Raw genomic sequence first — 22,931 nt, 5'->3', positions numbered from 1 at the left:
TGTAGCTTCCAAAGCACTGAGTGGGCTTGATGTACCATCAGGCTGGAACGTGTTAGGAGCTAATTCTGGGATGTGTGAGTGCAAGAATTGTCATGGGAACACAGCTGATAATCAAGAAAGATAAAAGTTCCAGTGGGAAAACAGGTTATGGGAGGTTTCTGTGATGTTGCTTGAAACAGCCTTAGAGAAATAATGATTTTGAAATTATTTCAAAGGAGACACCATGACATGGAAATCCCTGATAAAGCAAATCACCAGTAATAAATAAGAAAGGACACTTAAAACCATTTTTTTTTTCTAGTTATACAAGAACATAAAGCTGTCATTCTTCTAGACCCTATTAATGCAAAAAAATCTGGGGAGTTATCTTTCCCTGACTTAAATTCTGCTAATTAACTTGGGTTAAAGAAAAAATAATCTCACTGTTCTTTGGTGACAGAAAAAGAAGGGTTGAATTAGCCTGCTGCATAACCAGCCACCAGTCTTTTAATCCAGTTTCCTAGGGAAATGGTCCTTACAAGATCATGCTGTCTGCCAGTCCCCATGTGTTCCTTAGAAGTCATTGCCTGGTTTTAACTACATTTGCAGAGAGATCAAGAGTTCCTATATGCTTCATGAAAACATGCTGCCAAATAGATACAAGGCAAGCCCCTGTTAATGGAAAGGCCACAGCATGAATTCAACCTATTATTAGACATCAGAGAATCTGTATGAGCAAACAGAAAGACTGCAAATTGTTGTAGGAACAAAAGCAACAGAAAAGCAAGCTTCAAAAGGTTCGCTGCTCAAAGAACTTGTTGGGAGTTGCGATACTAAGCTCTGTATGCTCTTCTAACCTGTGCAGGGCCTCCTATAATTAAACTGTCAACATTTCTGTGATGAAAAGCTGTATTCAAAGTCAGCAGTCAGTTGGCATTGCTGCATATCGGGAAGATAGAAACCTTGGAAGGGTCTTCAGAATCAACTGTGAATGTCTTGTGTCCCCTTACCAAGATGGAATAGCTGCAGAACTGAATTGTTTTTCCCCAGTTCTTATCCTTTATACTTATGCCTGGCTACAGGTGAAGTCAGGGACACATCTCTAATGTGGAGGTCTCCAAAACTGCATGTCTTGTTTACAGCTTACTTGAGTGAGTTTGCTTGTTCTTGTACCAAGATTGCAGACTGAGTAACCTTGAGCTAGAAGCCACAGAGAAGTTTATTGCAGGAAGATCTGTCAGTCTACGCGGTATACTCGTAGCCCCCCATTGCAGAGTGCAAGGACCTTTTACAGTTCTATGTATTTTTCTTCCCACTGCCCTGGGAATGTGCCTCACTTCCCCTTATGGGTGGGGGAAGTGAGACACTGGGAATAAATGAGACCAAAGATGCATGCTTCAACAGAGGATTAAAAGAAATTGGAACCCTCTGTGCCACAGACCAGAGGTGACTGTGCTGTGCTGTGGGAAGGGGGAGCCTCAGGCTCTCCACAGGATATAAAGCTCTTTCATATGGTCTCTGTCCTTTCTCCCTCCTCAGAGAAGTTGTAATTCCTGTTTATGCTTTTTGATTGCACTTCAGCATATCAGATATTCCAGAACTGACCATTACACCAATGTGCTTGAAATAATTTTCTGCATATCCCAGTGCAAGACACTGTATTACAAACTTGGCTACAAAAGTGGCTTGCTACCCTCTCTTTCAGCAATCATAAACCATGTCCAGAAATGCTCTGAATTAGTTGCTAACAGCCTAGATTTCAGTTCTGATTGCCCAGAAGATATTGTTTCTTAATGACTTATGTCACTTGATTTTTTCTGTTATAGTCTCTGTGAGATTTTTAGCCAGGTACTTTGTCCCCAGATAATGCTCTGTAAAGGCTGAACTGACACTGCGTTTTGTGATTTGATGAACTTCTGCAATTTGTTAACATTTCCACTGTCTCAAAAATGTTATTTCTGTTTCCCCACTCCAGATGAGCAGCCACCAGGCACTGCCCCACAATACAGCCCAGCTCCTGCCATCTTGCTGAGGAAGAACTAGCCTAAAGCCCACTCACAGATGGTATGTAACATGTTCTCCAAGGCAAGGGGGCTGTACAACATTTAGCATTACCAGGCACGGGAGGAAACTTCAGAATCAGCAGACCCCTCACAGCCCTTGTGCTGTCCTCTTGCAGGATGCAGAAGCAGCTTTTGTACCTCTATTAGCTTGGCTTCCTCAGCATGGTGCAAGGAAGGAGGCATTTTCTCAGGCAGTCTGATGCAAGTGTTATCTTAGACAAGACTCCTGCCTTCAGAACTTCCTCACAAGTAGCACTGTAGTCAGCAGTGAGCATAAAATGGTGGTGCTGGCTTGTGTGCATGTGCCTGTGAGTTGGGAAGTTAACAGTTGGACAGCCTGTTCAGATAAGGTTTTGCTTTTACCATCACTTCCCACGTAGAGCCCAGTGCCACAGTCTGTGCTACAGCCTCCTTGTTATCATGCTGGAGAACTTGAAAAGCAGAGACTGCACTGGGAATATTTTTATCTTTTCAATTGATTCGTTTGTGTGTTTACCTGGTTCTGATAGGAACACTTCTACTTTCCATTGATTCCTCCAGTCATATATGTAAAATGGCATTTAAAAAAAAAAAAAAAAAAAGCACATGTGCACACATGCATAAAAAGATTCGAACTGGTCTGCTCACTGACTGCTTAGAAGTAACTGGGAATTTAAATTGCAAAAAAATAGTAAGAGTAACTATCTGGATAACCTTCCAACAGGCAGAAACACCTTCTGAATTACCTTCTTAGTTCCTTCCTACAGCACATTATCATCACTTCAATCTAAATTGGATTGAATCTAAGCCAGTTTACTGCAACAAATGAGATGCTCTCCTGCAGATGCTCTGGTCTGAAAGCTAGATGTGACACTGCTTGCTCTTAGAGGCATCAAATGAGAGTGGTGAGGACAGATGCATGTGGTTCCCTTCCCTACAGAGGAACACTGATCCTCACTTTCAGGGTAGGTTTGGAAGGAGTCGAAGGTATGAAGAATGGTGTATTTTTGCCCCTTTCCTCCCCCTTCTTCACCCTCAATACAGAGGACTTTTTATGCCCTGGTAGGGAGGTATCTGTGCCCTCTTTCAGAGTTGGTGACTGTTGAAGGCAGAAAGAAGAGAGTCTGAAGAAAGGAGACAGGGCACCAAATGTTTTTCTTACGGAAGGCAAGAGCAGTACTTCTTGATCCTTACATTCATTGATTCCTGCAACTCTTTAAAAGGAAATGCATGCAGTGATAACGTTTTCTTGACAGGTGTTGGTCCAAGAAATTTGTAATGGAATGAGAGGGGTATGATCTGTTCTCATTAGCACAGAAAGGCTTTCTGTTTCAGATGGACAAACAAGTCTGTATTTCCTGTCTTCTTTAATTACTTCAGTTTATTAAAATATTTGTTTTTATGTTCTTAATATCCCTGTAATGCTTTGAGTTCTTGGGTCAGTGAGTCATAGTTAGAGCTGTACAAGAGCAAACTTTTATTTATTTATTTATTTATTTATTTTTCAATATAAATGGTTTACTTTTCAGGTTGACCATGTAATTTTATCATTCATCAAATGATCCATGACTTTCTAGGTTAAATGCATGAATTTCCAGCAGGTAGATTTGCTTGGGTTCAGCAGACAAAGCTTTATGTCAGGTTACTGTCAAAAAAAAGTCTGCACAGTATTGTCTCAATAAAAAATGAAAGTAAAAATCAGTTAGTCACAGGTGTGCTACACATTAGATTAGCAGAAAAGACATCACAAAACAATGACATTGCAAAAGTAATTCGCTTGGAAAAGGATACACAAGAGTTTGGGACACCTAGAATACGTATTGCTTTTATGAAAAGAATTGGCAGAAAAAGTCAGAATCACATTTATAAGTGAACTCAGTTCTGATGAAATAAATCAGCTGCTGATGCTTACAGTGTTCCTTCCTGCGTAGATGGTGTTTCAGCCTACACGTACTTTCAACAAATCTCTCTGCCAGTCTGCCTTTAACTTTGAAATTCAGTGCAACAGCATGGAACTATCTAGATTCCTGTGCCACTTCCAGCATGGTGCCTTACAGTTTTATTAAAGAAAAAGAAAAAGAAAAAAAAAAGAAGAAAATATAAATGTACTTTTTCCCTCATTCTCTTTTGTGCTTACAAACCTCTTTTACAGGTGCTGGAAGTTAGATTTTGGCAGATAACTGCATCCAGGTCAGAAAAATGTTATATACTGTCTCATCTTTCTGCTTTTTAATTCCATTTAAATCTTTTTTTTTTTTTTTCTTCCAATATTTCTCCAGTATTGGAGAAATAAAGCTTGTTTTTATGAATTTTCTGACTGAGACAGAGATGAACAATTTCTAAACCACCAGATGAAGTCCCCTTTGGTTGTTGCAAGCTGACATTAATGTTGCAGTGCATTTGGTAACTGTTAGTGTCGAGGTCACCAGTTTAGACTCGACACATTCCTGAGAAGTCACTGTCATTGCCATATCACTTAGAAAGATGAGCTCCCTGATCTACCATATCATCCCTGGCTTTGACCATAGTCAGCAGTCTATCACTCTCTCTGAATTAAAAATAAATAAATAAAAAATGAACGGCCATTCTTCCATCTTACAACTGTGGTGATACAACCAGTGAAAACTGGGTGAGAGCAGTCCTTTATGGAAGAGCATCACCTCAGTGTGAATTCATAACAGAAAGCACTTGCTAAAGAGAATCAGGACTGATTCTCCTCTTTCTCCATCCATGTCTCAGGATATGTCCAAATACAGCAGATACAGGCCATTCTTGCAAGTGATTTACAAGGTTGCAGCACAGAAACTGAGATTGCAGTGTATTGTTTTTTCCCTGGTTTTCATGTGTTGCATCAGATAGTCTTCATAAATAGGCCCTGAGAAAGATTAATTGAATGGGATTTTCTGCAGAATGAGTATTAGATTTTTTTTTTTTTCTAAATTGCCAAAAATATGTTTTTCTCTTCATTTGGACATAAATCCATTAACGTTGGATGTTGCATGTCTTGATTTTCTTTTATCATTCACTTTTACTCCAGCAGAGGTCAGCTCTGCCTGTGCTGGGGAAAGGTAAAGCAGCTCCAAGCTTGGGTGTCTGCTCACCTAACACACAGTGCTGGTTTCTTCTACCTTTCCACTGACAGCCAAAGCCCATTTCAGTCCTCCTTCTTACATGGGGAAAAATGTCCTTTGAACCAGAACACAGAAACCTTAAAGAGTGCCATAGAAAATGCCTAGAGAGCCATTTCTGATGCTGTTGCATGGCTCCCAGTCTGTCTGAGAACAGCAAGAACAGGAGAGCCAAGGTGCAGTGTCCTCCTCTGCTGTATGTGAGGATAGAGCCTTCTACTGGAGGCTGCGAGAAGAGAATCCCCCAAAGAGCAAGAAGCTGCACCTGAAATGTGCTCTCCAATTGCTGAATTATTAGGAAAACAGAAATACTGCCATCCTTTTGTAACTATCTTATTTGCTGTATCAAAACTGTTAGAAAAAAAAAAAAGTTTTTTTTAAAAAAAAAGTCTCCATGCTCAAAAATGTTTGTTTGTTTTTCCCAAAGTGTGTTTTTTTTTTTTTTTTTTTTTTTTTTCCTCCTGGCAAAACTACTTGGATGTATTCAGAAACAATTTTACCAATTTAAATTGTAGTGTTTCAGCAAATACAGGGTTCACCACAAATATCATTTCCTCAGCTTCATCGGTTACAGTTGTTCTTCAATGTTAGTTCTTCAGAACATGAATGCAGGTACCTCTGGGTAAACTTTTTTTTTTTTTTTTTTTTTTGGGAGGGGGGATCTTCTGTGTTCACAGAGCAATACAGATATTAAGTCACTGAAAACAGTACGGGGAACAAGAGTGCTCTCCCTTAATGTATCATGCTGGACTTTTTTTATGCTACAAGTTTATATATTATTTAAACTGTTCAATGGAGAATATAAATCTTAGTGTCAGAGTAGAAAGATGCTGGAAAGTTTGTGATACATCCATGACAAACACAAGGTAATCAAAACCAACTTTCCTTCTTAAAAAAAAAAAAAAAAAAGCTCTGAAAAGCTCTCCACAACAGTACAATACACCTTTAAATGTCAGAGATAAATTCAGAACTGCCATGAAGAAAATACAGTAGAGTTGTGAGAGGGCTCATGTTTCCTGCATGAATCTTGACTTCATTGCAAGTTTGCACCCATTCTCCAAAAAGAGAAAAAGGCGACAAATTCCCTTCCCACTTGGCATCATTTCCTTTCCATTCTTAGTTTAACTGTATTTTATGTATTTTCTCTATTTTTTTTTTAGCATTCTATAACAAAGCATTTAAGAGGTAAGTCTTCCATAGAGCTATTTCTTTGATTTTCAGAATACCTGAATTTGGTCTATTTTTGCTCATGCTATCAGCAGAAAAACAAAAAACCAAACAAATAAAACAAAACAAAAAAAACACTCAACAACAACCAACATTTGTAGTCTGTAGTTTAATGTATAGCCATTTAAAAATGGTTTGTGGTTGTTTTGTTTGTTTTGCTTTGACTTTTTGCTTAATTTAGCAGAACTTCACCTTTTCACCTACCATAAATATTTCTTTAAAATACAAACATCGGTAAATAAGCCTGGAGATTCTTAAATAACTTAAGCTCCCTTCAGTATATGAAATCACAGCATTACAGGGCATAATTTTCATAATGATGCCCAGACTTCCACAAGTTTTTGCTCCAATTATCAACCTTAATGTAAGCAGATATGATGGTCCAAGAGCTGAAAAGACCTTCCGTGGGAAGGGTGACAGTGGGATGCACTAGCAACAGAGTAGGCAATGCAAAAGAGCAGATGTATTAATGCTGAGCAAAAACATTTTAAAAGCTTTAAAAAAAAAGACCCTTACAAATACCTTTACTGAAACATTCAGTATAATGTGTTATTTATCAGAAATAATATGGTTCTGTAAAAAGAAATATCCTTATGTCTAAGAAGTATATGTACACACCCAAAATTCTGTTATTTTCTCCATAACAGAATGGGCTCCTGGTACTGCTGCATGGACACTGAAACCAGAGAGGCTGCTTGGGCTGAGACATGTTCTTCCCTTGGGAGGCTCAGCTGAGGCTACACGATTTATTTCTGAAAAACGGAAGCCTGCCTTTTTTGAAAAAAAGTCTCCAAGCTTGAGGTAAGATGATTAAATCAAAAGCTAAGCTCTTTCTCTACCCTGTCAAAATCCTAGTACAGTGCACTACAAAATGGCCCAGCTATTTTACTGAAGAAGTAAAAGTAAACATTTTTTCCTTGTAAAGCTTAAGACTTGACACACCATGGAGCTGCATTCACAGAGTAGTGCTGCCATATAGTTACTTGCTATTACCATGCTACATGTAATCACCTTATTACTTGTGCTGAAAAAGTGGGAGAAACTGAAAAGAATACACTCAGCCAGGTCAAATCTTCTAAGCAAAGAAGGCAGAAATGAATTCTGCTGCCACAGGGGTGACAGTCTAGGTTGCTCTCACTGTGGAAATGGCTCAGACAAAGAGGATGATTCAGGCAGAGCCCTAATGTGTTGGATTTGCAGTTCCTGGAGATGTCTTCTCTTTCCAGCAGCTGCTTACCTTGATTGTGTGTGCTCTGGCTCCTTGCAGCAACTCTGATTTAACAGAACATCATTGTAAGCAAAGAAGATCCTTGTCCATTGCAGTCTGCTGCCCTAGCATCGTTCTCTCCTGCCTGTGGTTAAAGCCTATGAGCAAATCCAGGCAGCTTCAGTGGTTTTACTTCTCTTTTGAGTCTTCTATGTTTCATGTGATCTCTCTTTAAGTTTCCCTCACAAACACACAGACCTAATAGTTTTAACCACAAGGCTAGTCTTTGAATTCTTGGCAAAGCAGAGACTAAAAAAAAAAAAAAAAAGTATTTATATATCATTAAAGAAAAAATAAGTAATGTTGTCCTTGTTTCACCATATAGCCCTACAGTTCCTCACTGCCATGGGCTGGGACATGCTCTAGTTTAACAGTGGAGTTCATAGAATCATAGAATGGCTTGGGTTGGAAAGGACATTAAAGATCGTTTAACTCCAACCCCCTGCCATGGGCAGGGATGCCACCAACTAGATCAAGCTGGCCAAGACCCCATCCAGCCTGGCCTTGAACACCTCCAGGGATGGGGCATCCACAGCTTCTCTTGGCAGCCTCTTCCAGTGCCTTACAACCCTTACAGTGAAGACTTTCCTCCTAATGTCTAGTTTAAATCTATGCTCTTTTAGTTTAAGATCATTCCCCCTTGTCCTATCATAATCTACCTGAGTAAGGAGTCCTTATCCATCTTTTTTTATAAGACCCCTTTAAGTATTGAAAGGTTGCAATGAGGTCTTCCTGGAGACTTCTCCAGGCTGCACATCCCTAGCTCTCTTAGCCTTTCTTCATAGAAGAGGTGCTCCAGACCTCTGTGGCCCTCCTCTGGACTCGCTCTAACTCTTTCTTCCACTGGAGCCCCAGGCCTGGACGCAGTACTCAGTTCTCCAGCCTGTCCAGGACTCTTTGAATGGCATCTCTTCCTTAGATAGATAGAGAGATCCTACAGATATTTTGCCCTTATCTTAAGTGTAGAGATAGTCAAATCCCCTTGAAATGTTGGTACATGGGTTGCTGCAGCCATTTCCACCCCTCCACTCTGCCAGACATACAAGTGGTCTTTGTCTCTGGCTGGGTGCAGGAGCACACGACCAACCAGTGATAAAGCAAGAAACAAACAGAAAAAATCACAATCAGACAAGAAATGCTTAGATGTGGAAGGGAAGGGTGTTTTCAAAACTGCATAGTTTAAGTCTTTGGTTTAGTGTCCCTCAGTTAACATTTTAATTTTTCTATTTTTGCCAATGCACATTTCACATTTTGTACCTCAACAAAATACTCTTACCTAGTCAATGGAGTTTGAGGGCTGCTCTCATGAGTGACAGCTCCTCCCACTCTTCTTTCTTCTCACCCTCTTTGGTTTTATAACCTAGCCTTTTTCTTATGCTTTCTCCCCTTTTCCCACCAGTACCCAAGGAAGAAACTGTGTTTAAATATTCAGAAGTACAGCTCACAGCAGGATGCTGTATTATATAGCCCTGAAAATGTGCAAGCTGTGTTTTTCTCTTTTCTTTTTAAAGACTAAGTTGTTACATTCAGAATTTTGCTAGTTGTCATTAATGATTGATATGCTTTTTCTAACTTTTCCCCTAACTTTCAAAATTAGAAATTAATGACTGTTTTTCTGAGATTAAACATCGTGCTTTAGACAGAAATCTTTAATGTAACCAGTGATGTGCACCATTGAGACAGTAGCTGATTATGAAGGATGATATCTTAAAAAAAAAAATAATAAAATACACAGCAAATCTTACTATGTTTAACATCTGGTTTTCTTCATTCATATTTTACACACTTTTCTGGTACTTTTATATTAAAAGCAGGTGAAGATTCAGTCCAGCTATTATGCATCCTTCCTTCCTTCCCCCCCCCCTTTATTAGAGAGATTTAGTAGTTTGAAGTGACTAAAATGATTAAATGTGGTCTGCTTATTTCTTAGATGAAGCTACATATAACAAAAGATGTGTGTCACTAGCCTAAAAAACTGCCAGGAGAGCCAGTAAATGGTTTCACTGCAAGATCAAGGATGAGGCTAATGAACAGCAAACTTTACTTGTTACCTGAGAGTAGGAAAATGACACACAAGTGCACTAAAGAGAGATAATTAAGGAATGCCATCAAGGTAAACCTTCACTCTATGCGAGTTTGTGTTGGCCAACCTGCAAGGTACCGGAAAGGCAGACAAATATTTATGAAAGCAAGTAAAGCTAGTTTCCATTTTAACACTTGCTTTTCCTGATGGTGTTATCTATTACATATCCAACAGCTATGGATGACAGCTTAACGGGTCATCTTAAACAAGATATACACACAGAGCCACTGATGAAATATCACATAAATAAGTAGATGACCCTTTTTTTTTTTTTTAGATGGTTACAGTGGATTAAGAATTTAACAACAAATATATAAATTCCTGTCACAGTATCATGTACACAGAGCTCAGACTTGTTCACTAGGGACAGTGCAATTGCTTCACCAGAGTGCAACTCATTTTCTAGAAAAGTGTCAGCTTTCGTAAAGCTCCCATTCTTTGCTCTTACTATGGGATTTGGAAAGTCTACCACATAATGATACCTGCTGCCAGTAGCAGATTCTGTGCTCCGTCTCTCTTTCCTTGTCTTTCCTTAGTAGCTACATACAAAAATAGGTCTATTTTCTAGTTCAAATCTACCTTTACAGATGGTTCAAATTGCCATTGACTTTTATGCCAAAATCTAATGGAGGCATCTTAGACTGCTCATCTTACTTCTTCATTTTGTCATCAGTCTCTCAGTAACTGGCTGGCCCTAGTGAAGAGAGCTTTGTCTACTTTCCCCCAGGAGAAAACTTGGTGTCACTAGGCCATTGTAGAAAATTGAAATGCAAAAAAAAAAAAAAAAAAAGCCTCTACCAAGAATATCTAAACCAGAAACAAATGTCTGTACTGCTGGGAGTTCCCTGCTCCCTAGCCCAAGAGTCACAGTGTACCTTGTGCCCACAATACATGTTAATCCCCATTTAGTGCAGTGGGAGCAGCTGTGCTCACACTTCAAGGCACCTAACAAAGGTCTCTGTGACTCAATGAGATTAAATAATAGCATAATACTAAGGGGGAGATAGTTTGCATGTTTGTAGATACAGCAACAGGGTTTGTGAGCCATTGAGGGTAGGTCTGCTGGAAATGCACTGGAGAAAATTATGTGGGACAGAAAGATCCAAATCTGGTATGGTCTCAGCTGTTGTGCTTATTTGAAATGGTCTCCTCAGCAAGTAAGTTCCAGATTCCTACCTGCCTTTTGTCTTAGATGGAACTGGTGGTTTGCTCCAAAACATTTCAGGAAGAAATTAACATTGATGCAGTTTGGATGATTAGAAAATAGGGACTTAAGAACAAATCAGCGAAGTGACAGTGTAGACATACCCACAGGTCCTCATTAGTAATAGAAAGTTCTTTATTCTAAACATAAGCATCCTAAAATATTAACTAAAAAATAAAAATAAAAAAACACACAGCAACAGCAACAACAGAAACAAAACCAGCAAAAAACAGCCACCCTAGGCTTTTAGTCTAGATGAAAGGAAGCATACATTTCATCTTTCCCAAAACAGCAGGGGCCTTTTTTGCCACTGGCAACTGTCAGTCTTCAGGTAATTTCATAATAAGTCCTGCAGTACAGTCCTTGAGAAGAGTGAGGGTTAGCTGGAAGAAAAAAAAAAAATCAAAAGCCTTCAGTGAAAGGCAGAGTGAGAATGAGTTTATTTTATAACCCTAATGTAAAAATTCTTTGTACAGAGGAGATGGTAATGATGCCATTATGTTGGGCAAGCCCAATATAGAAGATTGTTTATGTAGATACAAGTGTTAGAGAGGACAGAATGTAAGTCATTTCCCTAAGAAAGATATCAGCTGCCTTAAATGCAGCTTTTACAGAGACCTAAATGATATTAGACTCCTAAAGTTTGACTTCGCTATTTTCTTGAGCAGATAATTGTATTATTTGTATGTTTTATCTGGTGTGTTTGGATTTTTTCAATGTCACTGAAAAATGTCAGTATCATTGTCTGCTCCTGGCTGTCCTCCCTGGGTGCATGGTCCCTGGCCTTGGTTCATCCCCTCACGACATCTGGACTGTCACTGGACCCTGTTATCATTCCCTGGTTCTCTCTGCCTAGACCCCATGGGCCTGCGTCTCCTTGGTTGAGGCAGCACCTGTGCAGGGGTCACCTTGGCTCCCTGCACACTCCCATTGCAGATAAGCCCTCCTCTCACTGTTCCTCACATGCCTAAATTCTGGATGTGGATGGCCGTGTAGCAATTTTTCAAAAACTATCTGCTGATTATATCATCTGGACATAAGTCAGCCCTGTGATGTTGTTGATGTATGTTGGCACGAATGTCTCTGACTGGTCAGTCATTTCTGATCTTCCGTTCACCCTCTTGGTTGTTCATGTCCAAGAACATCTTTGATATGCATTCTTTTGAGCTACATTTCTTATAAAAACTTTAAATTCCAATTCCATTGTTCAACTTATTTGCATTCCTCCTCAACCTGATATCACCTGCACACTTACCAAGTGTACAAGTTATTCCCTCTGCTAAAATGTTAATGAATAATTAAATGCTAAGTATTATTAAATTTTTAATTAAAACATTACATGGCACCCAGGAGAGTCTTCTGGTCAACCACAAGTGGTACATGCCTTGCAATTTGACAGTAGTTGTAATAATGAATTATTAAGACCTATTTTCTAAGTAAAGTTTTCCAGCCAGTGGTACACACCCCTTCTAATATTTTCACCCAAGCCATATGTATTGCTTTGTGTCTGTGGCAAGTTAGAAGTTTGTTCCATAATTACTAGGATTTAATATAACAACAGCTGGAGGCATATATTATGATAACTGGCTGGGCTGTGTCTCTAAACAATACTGGATGTGGTCCAAATTTGCCTAGGTTCTCTGGTGGTTGTTGAGAGGCCAACAAACCACAGCCTGAAATATCTTCCAAACATCATGTGTTAATAATAGATGTCTCCATTTGAGTTCTCTGTTTTGGTTTCAGAGCTCTCCCTTCTCTTCTTGCTCAGTGACCAGTAGTGAGCTAGGAAATTCTGTGGGCTCCATCACTAATAGACTGGCTTGGCCAAGCCATGCTGATCTTTTATAATCTAGCACAACACTAAGGATAAGAGGCTGAATACTGGTAGTTACTTTGTTTTTTTTTTTTTTTTCTTTTTTTCCCACATTAAACTTAATAGATAGTGTTATTCTTAGTATGAATGAGCTGAATAGATTTAATACTACCTAATCAAGAGGGTTTATGCCAGGTAAAAAAAAAAAAAGGTAATGCTTTCCTTTTCTTCCATATGAAAGATCAACTATTCTTCAGCAAAAGACCAAATTATGGCCCAACTCTGTATCTAGAGACTAATGAATGTGGTTATGATATAAAGAAATCATCTGCACCTTCTATTCATCTGGAAAATGTTTGTTTCTCATATATTACAGTATACTACATATACTACTACAAGTATTATGCACACTGATTTCCCAACTAGGGGAAAAACAACAGCCACAATAACTACTGCTGCCCACAGTGAACGTTTTTCAGTCAGGGCAGTGTCAGAGCATTTCATGCAAGTGCAATCAGAAGCAGTCCAGGAATTCAAAAGACCAGGAAACAGATAGCTGAGGACAAGGAGAGTATGGTCTGCCTGAAATCTAGCTGCTGTCAGGTAAGAAAGATGGTGAGGCTGGGAGGAGGAGGGAAGAGAGAAAATGCAATGTGATGCTGAAATCACACTATTGTGCTGACCCTAAGAGTGATTCACTGAGCTCCTCTGTTCTCCATCAGAGAAAGGAAGTAATAATCAGAGAACATTCAGAATTTCTGTCCATGAAAAGGCCCAAGCCAACCATTCTGCTCTCATCATTATGCTGCTATAGGAGCTAACTACAGACAGCTCTAGGAAGCAAGTGTTACTGTGGGCAAAAGGAATGAAATCTGGTTAAAATTAACTTTTGATTCCATTACTGTGAGGGGAAAAAAAAAACAGAGAGAAAGGGTATTTGACTGTTGTCTATTTGTCCAGAATTGTTATTGCAGATGTGACTATGTAGTTACACGTACAGTAGTTAAAGACTCATAAATTCTATTTTGAAGGTCAAAAGTCTCTAAAATTTATTATAGTTTTGATTGTGATTTATAGCTGCAGAGGTAGGATGTTCTACTCAAGCCAAGGGAAGCTGCCAAATGCAATGCAGCCACACTTCGATAGGCACAAAGTATCCTTTGGAGGAATTCCTGGTTTTGCTTTATCATAAAACATCCATCAAATTGTAATCACTTCATTGTTGCACAATAAATAACTTTTCTAGGTTAAGTAAGCCAGTTCAGTCCTTCTCACCTAATCTGTCTAAAATTTACATAATGCGACTGACCTTTCTGTGGTTCTCTTAGTTCTCCTTTCTGTTCTCCTCTCTTTCCAACTGATCATGCTCCTAATGTTCCTTCATAATTCATCACAAATGTTACTCATTTTTATGGGTTTTGTACTTGGCCTCTATGAAGTTGGTGTGTGTGTTTGTATCAGTATGCATATATATAACATACATATACACAAGCAGGTAGCTGGATCACCTTCGTACCTCATAGCAACAGTCCTGAGAGATTAAGCTCTGTGTGCAATGAAATATTCCTTGTGGTGGAGACTGATTTTTCACTTGTTTAGCTCCAAAGGCATAATGGCTGTGTTTGCTAGTGGGCCAGCTGACTTGCTAATTCATGCTTGTATGTTTTGTCAACAAACCTTTGTATTTTCCATTACCAACTAAAAACCAGTTCAGTCAAAGCCTGAAACACTTGCACACTTACTAAACATAATGAAGTTATGGTTTTACCAAAATGCAGTGAATTACTCTCAGCAGACTGTTTCTAGGGAGTGATAATCCAAAACTTTAATTGGGATGGCTGCTTCTTTGTTGTGATGAACCCTCAAAAAACAAACAAACAAACAACAAAACAAACAACTAAAACAACAACAACAACAAAAACAAACACAAGGCAACAACAACAACAACAAACTTTCAAAGTCCAGCTTGCATTTTGTCATTAAAAAGCACTACTTATGTATTCAAGAATATATTCAAGAAGGCTACTTGTTTGAATGCTGATGTAGATATTTTTTTTTCTTCTAATAGACAAAATCACAGCTCGTGCTTTATAGAAATCCTCTCATTTGTTGATGAAGCCAGTACATGTGAACAAGCCATATTTGATATATAAAGCTAACTACCCAGTCTCAGGCTCCCTGCCTCTTCCCTGGCAGAGAAACTGCAAATGCACACAGAGATGCACATCTGTAAGAGTCAAACCTAGGTTTATATCTCTTCCACTTCTGGGTAAGCCTTCCAGATTATGATATCATACCCTTCTTCTATAGGCAAGGGGAACTCAAAAGTAATTAGTTCTTAGAGCATCTTGGTCTGTGTAGTTTTCTGTACTCTTTTGTATTTTCTTCCTCCATGAACTGAAGGAAAACTGATGACATGAAGAAAGTGTGAAGGAAATGACAAACAATTCTATTCTTGTACTCCATCACTAATTTGTAAGAAGGACCATCATGAAAGTAATGCTTGAAATTAAAGACGTATGAGACACATTCCCAATATTTTCTGAAGTATGTCCTGGTTTTAATTAAAATGTAAAGTATACATACTGAAGAACTTGCTTTTCTGCCAGGAGCAGCTGCCTTGTACAACCTTTCCCACCGTGGACATCAAATGTCAACTGAAAAAAATGTTTTGTTCTTGTATTGAAACTCATACAGTTGGAAACTTTATTGCAATCAGAAACATAATGTAGAAGTAGAGGGCAATATTATGTTTAACGTATAATTAGTTTGCAAAAAAAATATAACCAAGGGACAAGTTTTTGATAGAATAACTTCACACAATAGATGCAGAATAATGAATCACATTGATAGATCCTTCTTGCTAAACGCCATGACAAAGTAAATGAACATTCGTATAAAAACGCTATAATAGTTCAAGCTTGAATTAGAGAGTCTGTAACCTTTGTTTGTGATCAGAAACTACAGAGAAATCCTGCAGGCAAAATAAATGCAACACTAATTAAAACAAAACAAAAAAAAAAAATAAAACCACAAAACCACCAACATTAAAAGCCGACAGATACAACCCATCAAATAGTGAAAATATTATATTGTGTACCTAACATTAATCACTTAGGATGCTATAGTACAAGTTGTCTCCAACAATTTCTGTAGTTATCTCACAGGTTAAATGGACACTCACACATAGAGTTTGGTCATATAAAATACAAAGGCATAAAAAATTGTTTAAAATACTAAAGCTGACTAAAGTCAGTGTTTCTTTCATTCTGAAGCTACAAAATTTTTTTCCACTGTTTCTGTGAGAAGGGCTAGTAATAGGGGCAAGCCACTGAATCTGGCAGGTCATACCCGTTTTTCCAATGAATAACTTGGGGCAAAAAAAAATCTACTCTTCCAGATCCAATACCCTCAGTTATACTTCTAGCAGCTGTGCACCTAGCACAGTAGGTGTCCTGGTTTCAGTTAGCACAGAATTAATTTTCTTCCTAGTAGCTGGTGGAATGCTGTGTTTTGGCTTAGAATGAGAAGAGTGCTGATAACACCCCGATGCTTTAATTGTTGCAGAGCAGTGCTTATACTAAGCCAAGGACATCTCAGCCTTTGCTCTGTCCTGCCAACGGGCAGGCTGGGGGGTGCAGTAAGAGCTGGGAGGGGACAGACCCAGGACAGGTGACCCAAACTAGCCAAAGGGGTATTCCATACCATCTGACGTCATGCTAAACAATATATAGGGGTGGCTAGCCGGAGGGAGGGGGCCGGACTGCTCGGGGTTAGGCTGGGCATCGGTCAGCGGGTGGTGAGCAATTGCATTGTGCATCACTTGTTTGTACATACTATTATTACTTTCGTATTATCACCATTGTATCATCATTATTATTATTGTTATTATTATTTTGTTATTTTTTTTTCCTGTCTTATTAAACTGTCTTTATCTCAACTCACGGGCTTCACTTTCCATTTCTCTCCCCCGACCCAGAGAGGGAGGGGGGAGGGGGAGCGAACGGCTGCGTGGTGTTTAGCTGCCGGTCGGGTTAAACCACGACAGTAGGTTACAAAAGGGATCTAAATTTTAATGACTTATTTCTTAAACACTAAAATAGTGGTATGTCATTCTCAGATATGGAACTGGCACAAAAAGCACTTAGCATCTGAGAGATGTCATGTGCAGTATGAGCCTTCTTGTGTGTGTCTGTAACCCCAGCTCAAGAGGAATCTCAGTATTGGGAAGTCAAACTGCAAGCAATGAGTGCCTCCTGCCCGTGTGTGTTTGGTTAGCCCTTTCATTTGCTGTCTGGATGAAAAAAAGTGCAACACAACACAGGTAATTTGGAGCTTGCAGAAGGGAAGGAAGGAAGGAGGAGGAAGCCTGGACTTGAATATTTGCAGGTTTCACTGAAGCCAGTGAGAGACAGAAGCAAAAACCTGTGTGGAAAAATTAAAGCAACAGAAACTTAAATATTTTTTCCTCAAGAAAGCAGAACTTCAGACTTACCTAAGAATCTATTTTTGTTGTATTAAAATTTCACAATGGTTTGTGGTTCATTACTTTTTTTCCCTTCGTTGACTCTACAAATGCTTCACTCTCCATGATGAAAATGAGGAAACTTTCAGATATTTATGACATGCCAAAGATAGAAGGTGCTGTCTTGCCCATGAGTGGTTGATAATTATGAAGAGGCATAGGCTGGGGTACGAAGAACAGTGTGCTTACAGTACCTTAAAGCAACCTGATGTAAAGGTCAATGCTGTACTCTTTGCAGTATTCAGACAGTAACATTCTCTGGAGTTACTAATGCTCTGAACAGCATTGTTGGCCAGTCACTTAAACATTCATCTCCTATGTGCATAAGAAACTGTGTTCCCTGCTTTCCAATTCCTCCTTAATGCAACACGGCAGGAAGTTAGTGTCTGGTGTCAGCACATAGCAGCACACAGGTTTGGGAAAAAATACAAACTTTGCAGAAGATTTGTTTCTTGGGTCAACAGCTCTTAATATTTAGCAATCTGGAGATAAACAACTAACTTACATTCTATCCTGTTTTCAGCAATAACAAGATAAATGATAGATGGACATAAGTTTTTGGAAGATTAATTCAAATATAATTGTAATGACAGCAAGCAACGGTTTAGAGCAGAAACAAATGCTATGCATGTTGAAGGGTGCGTGGGATCCTCTTTCTCTTCTTTGACTACTGAGACTTGTCCTCAAGCTAAGGTCCCTAAAATAAGTGCCCAAGATTAAGTGTTGTAAATCTCTCCTTCTGCCTTTCCTTACCATTGGTTGTAGACTTCTGTGGCTCAAAAAACTGGAATAACAAAATCTTGTGCTTGACTGCTATCAGATTGGTACACGTGCTTGTACAGTAGCGTATGTACCTGTATACACAGGTACGTAGATCAATACATAAATGACTTCTCAGGAAGCAAAGAAACAAGATCGATGAAGAGCTACAGAGTCTATGCTAAACTGAGCTTTTTTTCTGAGTTTAAACATGGAAGTTTAGCTCATATTGTAGAGATAAGTTCAGGTCAGTCATATTTATCAGCTATGAAACTGTTACTCTTATTTTTCCCTATTTTATGAGAATAAGAGAGTCTCTTTTCCATGTATATAGTAACATTTTTTTTTAATAACCTCTCATTTCTATTTTCCTCATGTAAACGTCTGCTGGGTTACTGCTCCAAGAACAAGAATATCTAATAGTAGAAAGCATAAATATACATGAAATTATTATATCTCACAAAGCAAAGACATATAATCTCCGAAAGTTGTATTTTATAATGTGCAGAAAACCTGGGGTTGCCCGGTGTCATAAAGCATCCAACTTTATTAATGTATGTAATTAACATATATAAAATTAATTCTCTCTCAAACAAAAGCCTACTGGATTAAGAAGCTATACAAATCACACTAACTGTACAACTCATAGCATGTTTTGATCACTTAAATAATTATAGGGAGAAGTACCACTTGATTTGCTTTGGGTGACCTTGTCTTGGCAGGATCTACAAGTTAAATTAAGATGAAAACAGATGAGAGTTCACATGTTGACATTATAAACTAAAAAGATTCATAGCCTACTTGGACGTGAATGCCAGCAAACAAAATCAATCTGCATACAGGACTGCATGTGTATAGCATACACATATCTATATTGTCTTAGCATCAGTAAAAATTAAGCTAAGGAAAAGCAAAGTCAAAAGAATGCTGTCACATGAAATCTCATCTACGTTCAGGTTAATAAAACAAGTAAATGTATGTGCAAGGCTGGTATGAACTGGGAAGGTTTCCATCCTCAGTCCAACTTTATGATAAAGCAGAAACTGAGTCCTGCTCTGTTAGAAACCCCAACGTTTCAAGTTCTCCAACAGTACAAGAGAAGCTAATTACTGAAAACCAAAGGACAACAAAAAGAAGCCAGATAAGCCATAAATATCTACAGGTATAAGAACACAGCAAGCGAGATAATGAAAAGTTAGCCAGATTTACCGTTTCAAACATCCAACTGGGTGGGTTGGTGTGGCTGGGGTTTTTTCTGGGGAGGGAAACGCTGGGAGCCGTTTCCAGAGGACCGGTCCATGCGCATCCACTCCGGCGCCGCGGAGCGCGAAGCAGCAGCGTCAGTTCCCCCCTCGCCAAAAAGGCGAAGAAAAAAAAAAAAAATAAATAAATTCTAAACCACGAAGATGGGAGGGGAGGGGAGGGGAGGAGGCAGCCGGCGGTCGGGCAAACTCTACCGGCTGTGCTTGGGCGCCGCCCCGACAGCTCCTCTCCCGCTGCCCGGCCCCAGAGCGCTGCGGGAGGCGGCTCCGCGGAGAGCCGCGGGGAGGAGCGGAGCCGAGCGGAGCCGAGCGGAGCCGGCGCCACCTCCAGGGGAGGGCAACGGGCTGTGGGCTGTGGGCTTCGGCGCGGCTCCACCCGCGGATCCTGGGCTTCCCGCACCCGCCGGGCAGCCCCTGTGGGCCCCCGGATGTCCGAGGTGGGATGGACGGGCTGCTGCGGGGTCGCCGTCTTCTCGGTCTGCGCCTTGTGCCGGGGAGGGAGGTGGGAGGGAAAGGTCTGCATCAGCCGCCCATCTTTCGTGGGATTTGGGTTCCTCCGAAGTGCACGCTCTTGGGTGAGGCTGTTCTCCTCCTCCGAAATGTTATGGCCAGGCTGCGAGGAAGAGTTGCCAGGCTGCGCGTGATGTGGCACAGGGGTGGACAAGGATGTGCTCAGCGCTTCTGCAAAGGCAAAAGACCATCTGTCAGAGCAGCGTGTCTGGACGGGGAGATTTTTGAAGTGAGCACCTTGCTGCTGCTCAGATGTGCTTGAGACGTAATCGACCTGCTGTCAGCTGCACACCTATTCCGTGCCTTTGCTCTCTCTCCTTGGCATGCAGCACTGGGTCTCCCAGCTTGACACGTCCCTGTGGATGCTTCTAGTCCATCATCCCAAAAAGCTGAGAGGTCACGGATGACCTAATTGCAAGCAGTGCTTTCTGCTTCTTTTTCAAATGCTGTGTGCAATTTTCTTTCCTCATGGATATTTACCTTGGTACTGAGTGATCCTATGTTCTAGTTAGTAAACCATATATGCCCCCTTTTTCATCTCACAGGGTTTGTTGTTTGCTTGGACCTCTGTTTATACAAGTCTTTGTTTTGGAAGGAAACCAGAAATGTGTTTCGGTAAACCAGCCCCTACGTACCATTGCAAATTTTGATCCAACAATTACTGTAAAAAGGTGAAAGTGCTAGAGGTTCTTTTATGCCTTTAGCTATTCAAAGAGGCAAAAGAAAACCGAAGTAGATAGCAGCTCTAACACCTACCTGCATCACACAGCCATATCATAGCTCCATTGGTCTCTTTAGAAGTGGTCTCCCTGGATCGTTTGATGTCTGCTAGGATCTGAGGAGGCTGCTTAGGGCTGGTATTCTGTAGGCTTTTAAAGTTACAGTTTTATATGAACTGAACACCTTCTTTTCTTTTGCAGATTATGACACTACTGAATAAAGTCTTCTGCTCCCCCAGCTACCAGTTGAGTGTATCTCCTGCTGTTGTTTGATTTAATGAATAAAGTTTTAATCATACCACAAGTGACCTAGAAATAGCAGAGGTTAAGCAAAATGGTCCTTTGTCCATTGCTGCTGATGAGTAAGAGCTGACTGTGTATGATTAGCCTGTGTTCACACTATCGTCTGCTTCTGGCCTCAGATCAATGCCATTACAGTCAGTCTGGTGGGGGATGTGAAAGTGCCTCTCTAGAACCAACAATTTAGTATATAATTTACTGCAGCACCTATAAACCTTTTGCAAAGATTTTCTTCTAGGGAAAACTGCTCAAGTGACATTGACGGTGGCAGAAATTCTGTAGTGATTCTCAAAACAGCGTGCAAGGGCACTGGTTGTCACAGTGTGAGCAAGTAATGTCTCCGGTTCCTCCTTCAAATACCTCCTTAGGACCTCTTGCTTCCTTTGGTATGATGCTTGTGACACAGGTGGGAATTGCTCATTGCTCCTTTGTGCTTTGTGTGTTCTTTTGACTTCAAAACATGGCCCAGCCTGAGATTGCACATTTGAGCAAAGATGCTCCCTATCCAGTGCAGCAGCACCTTGACCAGCTTGTGTGTCTCAAGGCAATAGCTTTGATGGTAACAAGAAGGGGCTGTTCTGTTTTGATTATAATAGGTAGCATTCTAAAGCTTATTTTTGAGAGTATATTTCTTGTTGTGTTCTTTTACATAGGAGAAGTCACACTGGGTCAGGCACAAAGTCCTTCAAAGTCCATTATCTCCTCTCTGAGGAGAGCTGGCAGTCAGTATGCAGGGAAAGGGCATAAGACTGGGGCAAACACAGAATGCCTTGTCCTGGTACACCCTCTCATCTTGCTGAAGCTTATACACTAGCCATTTTTTGAACACATTTATACTTTTGGTATCCACATTGTCCTTCCAGCAAGCTGTACCACAGCAGATCTAGCTACTGGACTTATAAAAAAAAAAAAAAAAAAAATCCCTTCTTGTTTGTTTTAAAATTATGTGCTTTTTTTTTTTTTTTTTTTTGTTTGTTTGTTTGTTTGTTTCTGTTCCTGAGTGTCACACAAAGACAAACAGCCATGGAATTTTTTTTTTTTTACTTAGTTTAAGTGATATTTTCATTAGATTAGATAAAGCTATTTAATCCCATCTGAAAATAAATAAATAAATAATTGTAGGCCAATGAACTGGTAATGACTGCATATAGGGCCCTTGCATTTCCTAGGGGAAGAAGGCCCACGCTTATATACTTAGATCTCAGTTTTTTTGAGCCAGTCTTTTTGTTCTGAATTTCCATAGTGCCTGTCTCATTAAACTCTTGATCGTGGGCTTGGGCTGCAATACACTGTGACAGCACAGATAATCATAATAATGGATTGTTTGAATGATTAGTAATAAGCAATTAAAACATTGGCATGGTGGCTGGGCTGTGAATGCAGAACACTGATGAGTTTTGTAACGTAACTGCATGCATATCAGTCCCTTTCTAGGCAACTTTATGCAGTAAAACATCTTTATTAGATGAAAAATAATATAAAAAATAGATTCCTCAAATTCAAAATTGTACCCTGTTTTGTTTCCAAAGAGTGTTCATCTGCAGCAATAAGATGGAAGTCCCAACTTCTTCTTTGAACAGTCAGGGTTAGTCACCAGCATCTCAGAAACTTGTTCTGAGACAATTCTCCAAGTGTGTCTATGGTCCAAGGGGGATTTCTGTCCATTCTGTCCACAGACTACATTAAATTGGAAATTATGGGTCTAAAGACATAGTAAGGCTGTGGAAGATTGGCATGAGTGAGGGTTGCTTGCCACTTCAGAAGACAGCCTTTCTCCCCTCTTGCATCTTTCTCACCTGAGTTCATACAGAGCCTGGGGAAGAGATGTGAGTTATGGAATTACTTATTTCCTGTGCATGCCAGCTACTTTTCTGCACCTGAGCTCTGCTTCCCCAGGACCAATGTGGTGGGTGATGAGCTGGACTGTGAATCTGGTGTTGGAGAGGTTGGGACAGGGAATCCCCATTTATCCCAGTGTTTGAAGTTCCAGTACCCAGCCGTGAAGTCCAGGTTGTTTTTCTCTTTCTATCTCTGTAAACAGTGTCCCACATCAATATGGAGGGGGGAAAAAAAAAAGGGGGGGTTTGAAGGTAGGTTGTTAGCTACCATCCTA

At 39.9% G+C, this 22,931-nt stretch overlaps 1 protein-coding gene across 5 annotated transcripts in view; it reads right to left on the bottom strand.

Moving 5' to 3' along the window:
• HTR1F (5-hydroxytryptamine receptor 1F) overlaps positions 1-19,403 on the bottom strand; it is a 118,197-nt gene extending 98,794 nt beyond the window's left edge. For 4 of the 5 annotated variants that reach the window (XR_014697214.1, XM_084533400.1, XM_084533401.1 and 1 more), the window contains exon 1: positions 19,237-19,376. The gene's annotated coding sequence lies outside the window, so the exon portion shown is untranslated. Of the gene's footprint in view, positions 1-19,236 lie in introns of all 5 variants that reach the window. The other variant, XM_084533399.1, reaches the window with a different exon arrangement.
• Positions 19,404-22,931: the final 3,528 nt, after the last annotated feature.

This window comes from Aythya ferina (genome assembly GCF_964211825.1).
Source record: "Aythya ferina genome assembly, chromosome: 1".
In the NCBI taxonomy this organism is placed as follows: Eukaryota; Metazoa; Chordata; class Aves; order Anseriformes; family Anatidae; genus Aythya; species Aythya ferina.
The sequence above is the reverse complement of the archived record's forward strand: the minus strand, read 5'-3'. Positions and strand labels throughout refer to the sequence as shown.